We start from the raw sequence: 10,383 nt of genomic DNA, 5'->3' as shown, positions 1-10,383 counted from the left end.
TGGACAATTTCCTGTTAGCCTACAGAAATGCGACACATGCAGTCACCAACCAGGCCCCGGCCATGATGTTCTTTAACCGAAGGTTGAGATCTCGTCTGGATTTGCTCAGACCAAATGTACGAAGAGATGTTGAGAGTAAGCAATTCCAGCACATCAATGAGAAGCCGACAAGGAGCTTCAATGTAGGGCAACCAGTCTTGGCCCGCGACTACCGAACAGAGAAATGACAACCAGGAACGATATGCACACGGCAGGGGCCACTAATGTACACAGTGGATGTTGGGGAGAACATTGTGAGACGCCATGCTGACCAAATCCTAGAGTCACAGGAACGAGTCAACCCCATGTCTCGGCCATACGTACCTGGTGAGGAACCCGATGTACAGGTCGCATCTACCTCCGAAACAATAGCATTGGAAGCTGATAAATCAACTGATGACAGGGTGTTAGAATCGCCTCCGCACCAAGAGTGAGACACTCGGGAAAGGCGTTATCCAGAAAGAATCAGGAAGCCTCCCCAAAGACTGAATTTATAAATAGACTATTTTCAGTTAATGTTGCATGTTAAATGAGTGTTATGGTACTGTTTATCTAAAAGGGGAGGAATTGTAATGTATGTACCTTTAAGGGGGAGAACTACTTTTTACAGCTCCTGTATCCTGTAGTACCGGCAGTGACCACACCTGTATATAAACCCTGAGTAGTGATCTGTACAGTCAGTTGCAGTTTGAACCCTCATTCAGTAAACACCTGTTGATTGTTCCCTGCAGTCTGTGGTCTGATTATTGAAGGACACAACATTAAGATACATGGATATAACAGTAATGCCATTGAATGTCAAGGGGTGGTGGTTAGACTCCCGCTTGTTGGAGATAGTCATTGCCTGGCACTTAAGTGGCAGGTAACATTCGTACCACCTATCAGACCAAGCCTGAACGTCGTTCAGGTCTTGTTGCATGTGGGAATGAACTGATTCATTATCTGAGGAGTTGTGAATGGTGCTGAACACTGTGCAGTCATCAGCGAACATCCCCATTTCTGACCTTATGTTTGAGGGAAGGTCATTGATGAAGCAGCTGAAGATGGTTGGGCCTAGGACATTGCCCTGAGGAACTCCTGCAGCTATATCCTGGGGCTGTGATGATTGACCTTCAATCACCACAGCCATCTTCCTTTGTGCTAGGTATGACTCCAGCCAGTGGAAAGTTTTCTCCCTGATTCCCATTGACTTCAGTTTTACTAAGACTCCTTGATGCCACACTCAGTCAAATGCTACCTTGATGTCAAGGGCAGTCACCCTCACTTTTCCTCTGGAATTCAGCTCCTTTGTCCATGTTTGGACCAAGGCTGTAATGAGGTCGTGAGCCGAGTGGTCTTGGCAGAATCCAAACTGGGCATCAGTGAGCAGGTTATTGGTGAGTAAGTGCTGCTTGATAGCACTGTAGATGACTCCTTCAATCACTTTGCTGATGATTGAGAGTAGACTGATGAGGCGGTAATTGGCCATATTGGATTTGTCCTGCTTTTTGTGGACAGGACATACCTGGGCAGCTTCCCACATTGTCGGATAGATGCCAGTGTTGTAGCTGTACTGGAACAGCTTGGCTAGAGGCATGGCTAGCTCTGGAGCACAAGTCTTCAGCACGATAGCCGGGATGTTGTTAGGGCCTATAGCTTTTGCAGTATCCAGTGCGCTCATCCGTTTCTTGAAATTGGCTGAAGACTGGCTTCTGTGATGGTGGGGACTTCAAGAGGAGGCCGATATGGATCATCCACTTAGCACTCCTGGCTGAAGACGCTTCAGCCTTGTCTTTTGCGCTCACATGCTGGGCTCCACCATCATTTAGGTTGGGGATATTCATGGAGTCTCCTTCTCCTCCCAGTTAGTTGTTTAATGGTCCACCACCATTCATGACTGGATGTGGCAGGATTGCAGAGCTTTGATCTAATCAATTGATTGTGGGATCGCTCAGCCCTGTCTTTAGCATGCTGCTTCCGCTTTTTAGCATGCATGTAGTCCTGTGTTGCAGCTTCCCCAGGTTGGCACCTCATTTTTAGGTACACCTGGTGCTGCTCCTAGCATGCTCTCTAAACTCCTTATTGAACCAGGGTTGGTCCCCTGGCTTGATGGTAATGGTAGAGTGAGGGATATGCCTGGCCCAGCATCCATGAGGCTACAGACTGTGGTGGAATACAATTCTTCTGCTGTTGGTGGCCCACGGTACCTCATGGATGCCCAGTTTTGAGCTGCTAGATCTGTTCTGAATCTATCCCATTTAGCACGATGGTAGTGCCACACAACACGATGGAGGGTGTCCTGAGTGTGAAGACGGAACTTCGCCTCCACAATGACTGTGTGATGGTCACTGCTACCAATACTGTCATGGACAGCTGCATCCGCAACAGGTAGATTGGTGAGGACGAGGCGAAGTAGGTTTTTCCCTGGTGTTGGTTCTCTCACCACCTGTAGCAGGCCCAGACTGGCAGCTATATCCTTCAGGACTCAGCCAGCTCAGTCAGTAGTGGTGCTACCGAGCCACTCTTGGTGATGGACATTGAAGTCCCCCACCCAGAGTACATTCTGTGCCCTTGCTACTCTCAGTGCTTTTTCCGAGTGGTGTTCAACATGGAGGAGTACTGATTCATCAGCTGAGAGAGGGTGGTAGGTGGTATTCAGCAGGAGGTTTCCTTACCCATGCTTGATTTGAAGCCGGAGTCATTGTATACCACCACCCCTGATGGGTCTGTCCTGCCAGTGGAACAGGACATACTCAGGAATGGTGATTGAGGAGTTTGGGACATTAGTTGAAATGTATGATTCTGTGAGTATGACTATGTCAGGCTGTTGCTTCCAATTTTGGCACAAGTCCCCAGATGTTGGTGAGGAGGGCTTTTCAGGGTTGACTGGGCTGGGTATGCCGTTGTTATGTCTGGCACCGGTGCCAAGGTCAAAGCCGGGTCGTCCATCTGGTTTCAATCTTATTGGCCCAGATATTCCGATCTGGAGGGCTTCAATCTGAAAAAGTCTGTGCCCTTACCTGAGGGCTCCCGGGAGGCGCACAGTTCCGATGCTGGGCCTCTCCAAACTGCCGGTGTGCAAGGCTCATGTATCCCAGAGACGCAGGTAGTTCACAGCGTCCCTGGGATCACGTGAGCCTTGGGGAGCCAATCAGTGACGAGAATCTCCCTTCATACATTTGACAGGAAGACCTGTCAAATATATGAATGGAGATCACCCCCAAAACATAGTAAAACTTCAAATAATTTTTTTTTTTAAATCACATTTTTAAAATGGCTTGAAATTACATAAATTAACTAATTACATTGAAAAAAAAATTTTTGTAATAAAGTAATTACTTTTTTTACGGGGCTAAAAATAAACTTACCTTTCTTTAAAGTATTTTTAAATGATAAATCAGTGGACATTTTTTTTCCCACTTTTTTCAACTCTTAAGGCCTGCTTTTACCAGGCGCAAGAATTGTAAGTGTTTTCTGCGGACGGAGGGGCTCCAAAAAGCGGAACTATTCGCCCGCAGAGGCCCTTCTCCAGGGCAGCCGGAGGATCTGTCAAGAGCTTTCTTGACAGATCGGAAATGACGGTTTCCAGCACATGCCTAAAACCAGCATTTCCGATATCCCTACGGGTGGGTACACAGCACATACCCACCCATAGGGATCGGAATATCCAGCCCAATATGTTTCATACCGGTTAGTTACAACTGAGTGACTTGCTAGGCCATTTCAGAGGGCAGTTAAGAGTCTGTGGGTCTGGAGTCACATATAGGCCAGGTAAGATTTCCTTCCCTAAAGGACATTAAGTGAACCAGATGGGTTTTTACAACAATCTAATAGTTTCATGATTACCAATATTAACTTTTTATTTCAGATTCATTTAATTAACTGAATTTAAATTCCCCAGTTGCCATGGTGGGATTTGAACTCATGCTGTTGAAATTACTAGTCCAGTGACATTGCCACTATGCTACCGTGGAATACGCTCCAGTTGGATGGATGAATGTTGCAACAACAACACTCAAGAAGCTTGACACCATCCAGGACAAAGCAGCCCGCTTGATTGGCACATCATCCACCACCTTAAACGTTCACTCCCTCCAACACCAGTGCACCGTGGCGGCAGTGCGTACCATCTACAAGATGCACTGTAGCAACTCACCAAGGCTTCTTCGACAGCATCTCCAAAATCCGCGATCTCTACCACATAGAAGGACAAGGTGCATGGGAACACCATCACCTCCAAGTTCCCCTCCAAGTCACCCACCATCCTGACTTGGAAATATATCACTGTTGCTTCATCATCACTGGGTCAAAATCCTGGAACACCCCCCCTAACAGCCCTGAGTGGTACCTTCACCACACAGACTGCACCAGTTCAAGAAGGCAGCTCACCACTACCTTCTCGAGGGCAATTAGGGATGGGCAATAAATGCTTGCCTTGCCAGTGACGCCCACATCCCCTGAATTAATAAAAACTTATTTTAAAAGGTAGAACATCTAGGTCCTTGTGTAGGTCCTTCCACTGTGCTGAAAGATGCCCATCGTATAGCCGGGGAGGAAACTTTGAGACTTGGAACAACAGCTGTTGGAAAGCATTACCAAGAGACTGGGTATGAGAACACACACTTGTGTATCCAGCGCTCAGTGTCCACCATGATTGGATTGCAAAGAGGTAAACTGCTGGACTGAAGCTCTATACCTCCAATTGGTGGGACCGCTGTTTTGTACGATATATTGTATGTCCATACTTTAGGTCAGGAGGATGGTGGCAATCACTCAGTCATCTTATGGGTGTTTGAATCCCTCCAATCAGGTTTCCTGCCACAGTGCCAAAACGGCTCTCATCAAAGTCATAAATGAAATTCTTTGTGACTGTGACAAAGGTAAACTATCCCTCTTCATCCTTCTTGACTTGTCTGCAGCCTTTGGCACGGTTGACCACTCCATCCTTCTCCAATGCCTCTCCACCATCATCCAGCTGGGTGGGACTGCACTCGCCTGGTTCCATTCTTATCTATCTAATCATAGCCAGAGAATCACCTGCAATGGATTCTCTTCCTGCTCCCGCATCGTTACCTTTGGTGTCCCCCAAGGATCTATCCTTGGCCCCCTACTATTTCTCATCTACATGCTGCCCCTTGGCGACATCATCCGAAAACACAGCGTCAGTTTCCACCTGTACACTGACGACACCCAGCTCTACCTCACCACCACTTTTCTCGACCTCTCCACAGTCTCTAAATTGTCAGATCCAGTTCTGGATGAACAAAAATTTTCTCCAATTAAATATTGGGAAGACCAAAGCCATTGTTTTCGGTCCCCACCACAAACTCTGCTCCCTAGCCACTGACTCCATCCCTCTCCCTAACATCTGTCTGAGGCTGAACCACACTGTTCGCAACCTTGGTTTCATATCTGACCCTGAAATGAGCTTCCGACCACATATCCGCAGCATAACTAAGACCGTCTACTTCCACCTCCGTAACATCACCTGTCTTTGCCCCTGCCTCAATTCATCTGCTGCTGAAACCCTCATTCATGCCTTTGTTACCGCTAGACTTGCCTATTCCAATGCACTCCTAGCTGTCCTCCCACGTTCTACCCTACATAAACTTGAGGTCATCCAAAACTCAGCTGCCTGTGTCCTAACTCACACCAAGTCACATTAACCCATCTCCCCTGTGCTCGCTGACCTACATTGGCTCCCAGTTAAGCAATGCCTCGATTTCAAAATTCTCTTCCTTGTTTTCAGATCCCCCCATGGATTCGCCTCTCCCTATCTCTGTATTCTCCTCCAGCCCCACATTCCCCCTGAGATATCTGCACTCCTCTATTTCTGCCCATTGAGCATCCCTAATTATAATCGTTCAACCATTGGTGGCTGTGCCTTCTGTTGCCTAGGCCCTAAGCTCTGGAATTCTCTACCTGTCTCTGCCGCTCTACCTCTTTTCTTCTTTAAGATGTTCCTTAAAACCTACTTCTTTGACCAAGCTTTTGGTCACCTGCCCTAATATCGTCTTATGTGGCTCGGTGTTAAATTTTTTGTCTTATGATACTCCTGTGAAGCACCTTGGGATGTTTTACTACGTTAAAGCCGCTATATAAATACATGTTGTTGTTGTGTGCTGCTCACCAGGAGAGAGGTAAGTGGGATCTAGATGGCTCTAAGGTGACACACCTAACGACGAAAACTTGGAAGCAAATCTACCCTGTGTGACGATAATCCAATACCTGAATCGAGCCAGCTCCAAAGTATTCCAGGGCACTGTTAATGATTGACCAGCCAGCCTGGCCCACTATTGAGAGGGGTAGACCAAGTACTGGGAAGAATCCCACCCACCTCCAGAGAATCCTGTGACTCAACATCCCAATGAGCAGAATGGTCATAGCTGAATAATCAGTGGAAAGTGATCTGAACCAGTAAACTGCACAGTTTTGATTGATTCAACTTTAGCAGTGCCCTTGTGTGTGCTTAGAGGTCCCTAAGCTTCCACTCTGCCAACCTGTGCCCAAGCTCTTTACAGGGAGAAAGTGTGCACTCGATATTGGGCAGTAGGTGGCTGTAGATTTTCCAGTAGCTTGAATTAGACTCAAATCTGGTGATGAGTTTCTACATGTCAGACACCTCACTGACCCAAAAAAATCCTTGCTTTTGCATTTCTTAAAGATGCTACCAAACTCTTAAGACTAGTAAAGATCAACTAATGAAACACATGCATAATATGTATTGCAACTTCCGTTTTAAACCAAACCCACTTCTTTTTTAAGTCCCATTTTCTTGCTAATAAAAGATATAGTTTGAAAATTCAGAGCTTACATTTGTCACCAAGTATGTGAACTAATATCTCTTTGAGATCTGCAACCAAAGTCCCAATGTACACTCTCGTAAGAAACTCTGTTTCAGGAACGACTAATTGTAAAGTTTACCTGATGATCTTGAAGAAAATTGATACATTATGACAAATTTAAAGCTTTGTTGTGTGGATTTAATAGTTAAAGGTGTCACCTTTGTATCATAAGTAAAGGGCGATAAGCTGTACATTTCAAAAAGAGGGATTGACTCCACTTCATTTTGTCTGTTACTTTATTAAATCAAAAAGTTACGCTGAAGAATTAACTGTAGTACAGTACGACATAAAACAGGACCAAATACTGTTCCTAGAGAGCTTTCAATCCACAAGGCGTTCCTTGTGTGTGTGTCTGTGTAAACAAAGTCATCATCATCATTTTTGAGTGTTTATTTAAATATTACACAGTTCATACTCCGAAAAGGTGATATCAGTCCTTGTGTGTTTAGTCACAGCATGACCCACTGAGATCACAGGCTGCATTCACCCAGCGGACAGCTGAGCCGTCCTTCATGCATATCTGCGGAAACTTGTCGCTGGCGATAACCTCTCACCCCAGGTTGGCTGGTCCTTTGTAGGCAAACCATAGGGGGCGGTGGGGGGTTGGTTGGTTGTAGATTCAGTTTGGCCACAACGGTGCCTTGCTTCTGTTCTAAGTGGATAAACACAGGCAAATTAAACAACAAGTAACGGTAGCATGCGGTATGAGCTGCTAAATTTAATATCTATTAGGCTTAACGGTCCACCAATTAGTCTCATTGATCTATCAAATTAGTCGTCCTTGTATGGAAAGTAGGTGCTTGGTACCTGATAGACCACAACACTTTGAATGTGTATTTCCACGTAACACGCTATAAGGCTGTGTATACAGCATCGAAGACTTTCTTTTAGTACCCGCATTCCAAAAACAACCTAGTTAAACTGCACAAAACTCATTGTACGTCATGAAGTCACCTAATCTGTGAAGTCCTGTTTCCCACAGCATTACTCTTATCTTCAAAGGAACAGACACTTGGAACATCAAAGAAGCTGGCCGCCAGCAATGGTAATACTGCCACTGAAAACATCGGCGTACTCCCATTTTAAACGCTGCACTGAAGAAGACCGGGAACTTTTCATTGCGGAATCAGAAAATACAAACCTACCAAAACTTCCCTGGCCTCAAACTACTCAAAACTTACCTCAGCCCATGCAGTAAAACATCAGAACAAACAGAAGTGATACTTTATATGATGCTTTTAAACACAATTGTTGCTCGTACTGGATACTTCGGAGTAAATTCAAAACAATTAGCCAATCCAGGGTTGGATGACCAACATAACCAACTAAAGCCTTACCCTAATGGTCTATGCCAAGTAAATCCAATGGTATTTGTTGTGAGGTATCTAGCATCACTAGCGGATCTCCTGTGGAGGTGTTCTCGTGTAATCTTGGGTCTAGAGAACGGTTCTACTGTTTAACCGCTAACCTGGCCTCTGTTTTTAAGGCCACTGTTCCAAATAAGCAAATCCAAACAATTGTAACTACTTATAAGGTGCTGAGGTCAATCAGAAGGCTGTTATAACTGCTGGTAAATTTCAGGCTTCTGCTCAAGGACTGGCTTTCTTTCTCTTTTTAAGATTGTTTTGCATCTGTGAAAAAATGTGACATCTGATGTATGATGGCTATGTGCTAGGTGCAAACCTTATATATATATATAAATATTTGATGTAGTACCATTTAAATGTTTTGTAATCTGAATGTGTGTGTCAACTTGTACGGAATTAGTACACACACGCTAGCGGGGCTGGGGTTATTTGTCTCTGGCCAGTCAGAAGCCTCTGAGCTGCTCCAAGGACCCCCTTGCGGTTTCGAAGCGCCCCCCTATTCCTGAGTTCTGACCCCCGGACTTATTCGGTGGCGATGTAGACAGAAAACAACGTGACTCGTGGTTTGGGTGCAAAAACAGACCAGCATTTATTGAAAACAAAAGAAAGAAAAATCGATATGGCTCTTATGCCTGGTACAACACTTTTGCTTAAACGCAGTACACTTAGTGTCCACTAGGGGGCTCCCTGCTCAGTGCAACACTCCTTTATTTTAAAATCCAGCACTTTTAAAATAGAAACCCCTTGCTCACTACAGCACCTCTCGCTTAGTGGCTTTTACTTAAAACCAGCTCTTTAATACAGTTACTTTAAAAACAGCTAACAGCGTTCACCACAGCACTTAGCTTGATGCAACACCCCTTTTAATACAGTTTTAAATACAGTACTTTAAAACAGCTACTCCTTTTAATACAGTTTTAAATACAGAACTCAGTGTCCAACTGAAGCACTTCCTCTGCTCAGTGCAACACCATCTTACTTAAATAGGGGAGGAGAGAATGGACACAATGAGGAAAAATCGACTAAAATCACAGTTCTAATGAAAATTCCCACTTTACTCCCACCCCTATACCTATCCTAAGTTGCCTTGTGGAAGGCCAGAAAAATATATGCTCACCACTGGAAATGCCTGCTCCGTGTCCTGCAAACTTAGATCTTCACTGCCCCGAAGTGAAAAACACCCCAGTGTTTTAAAAGTAAACTGCTGGTGTTTTGCTTTTACAGGCAGACTCCCACGCTGTAGAGGGACATGGAGGCGAGGCCAGAGAGAGAGAGATGCTTCTGGGAAGCTATCTTTTATACCCCCTTTTGGGGCCCACCCAGATCTGGATGTTTCTGGGCTAAAACAAAAGAGATCCAACTGCCCCATTGTCCAGTAATGGGTTTGAATGTGTTCTCCCATTCATTTAAATGGTTTCTCCTCAGTTTGGATTTGTCCACTTGATATACAAACAAATGCTAATAGCATTCAATTTCTTTGTAAACAAAGCATTGTCCTCTGGAACCGCAATTGATTGACAGTCTTGAGTGCTTAGCAAACAAAGTTCCTTTGTTCATGCTGGCAGTTTCAAGCACTTGATCTTAGAGTCAACATTGTAGAACGTTCTGTAAACAGGCATTGATTGTCCTGCTGCAGGGCGGGGGAAACTCCCCTTTGATTGACAGATTTGACTGCCATTGAACCTTTCTTCACAGACACAGAAAGCTGTTTTCCAAGTCCTTTGTCTTCGGTCATGCGGTCTGGTGGCCATTTTTGATCCCTGAAATCTTTTAAAGGCACATCACCCAGGGATTCTTTAATCAAAGAAATTAATCTTCAGAGCTGTAAATTATTGCGAATTCTTATAGCCCCCCATCAGATACTAAAACTTGCTTGTAGTATCCTTGCCGAAAGTGAGCAATAATTTCTGACCCCCCCCCCCCCACAAACAACCTTCCCTTATACTTAACTAAATCTATCTTTGATCCCCCGACACCTCCATCTCCCCTGCCCAGAGAGAACCGTAGTATGGCAGGCATCTATTGACAGGAAATCCAAAATTAATTAAATAATCAATACATGGAGGGGGTCCAATGCCCCTGCACCATTTATATTCACAATAAGTCAAGCATGGAGGGGGGCCTACGCCCCTGCACCGCTTATATTCATAATA

At 45.0% G+C, this 10,383-nt stretch overlaps 1 long non-coding RNA gene across 1 annotated transcript; it reads right to left on the bottom strand.

Moving 5' to 3' along the window:
- Positions 1-7,081: 7,081 nt before the first annotated feature.
- Positions 7,082-8,462, bottom strand: LOC147113649 (uncharacterized). Its single transcript, XR_015079142.1, has 2 exons — positions 8,201-8,462; positions 7,082-7,515 (listed from the first exon to the last, which is right to left on the bottom strand). It is a non-coding gene; the product is annotated as an uncharacterized LOC147113649 (long non-coding RNA).
- Positions 8,463-10,383: the final 1,921 nt, after the last annotated feature.

Source organism: Somniosus microcephalus, chromosome 8 (assembly GCF_052327205.1).
Source record: "Somniosus microcephalus isolate GS21.2 chromosome 8, FLI_Smic_1.0, whole genome shotgun sequence".
NCBI classification, from domain to species: domain Eukaryota; kingdom Metazoa; phylum Chordata; class Chondrichthyes; order Squaliformes; family Somniosidae; genus Somniosus; species Somniosus microcephalus.
Note: the sequence above shows the minus strand (reverse complement) of the source record. Positions and strands in the feature narration are given on the sequence as shown.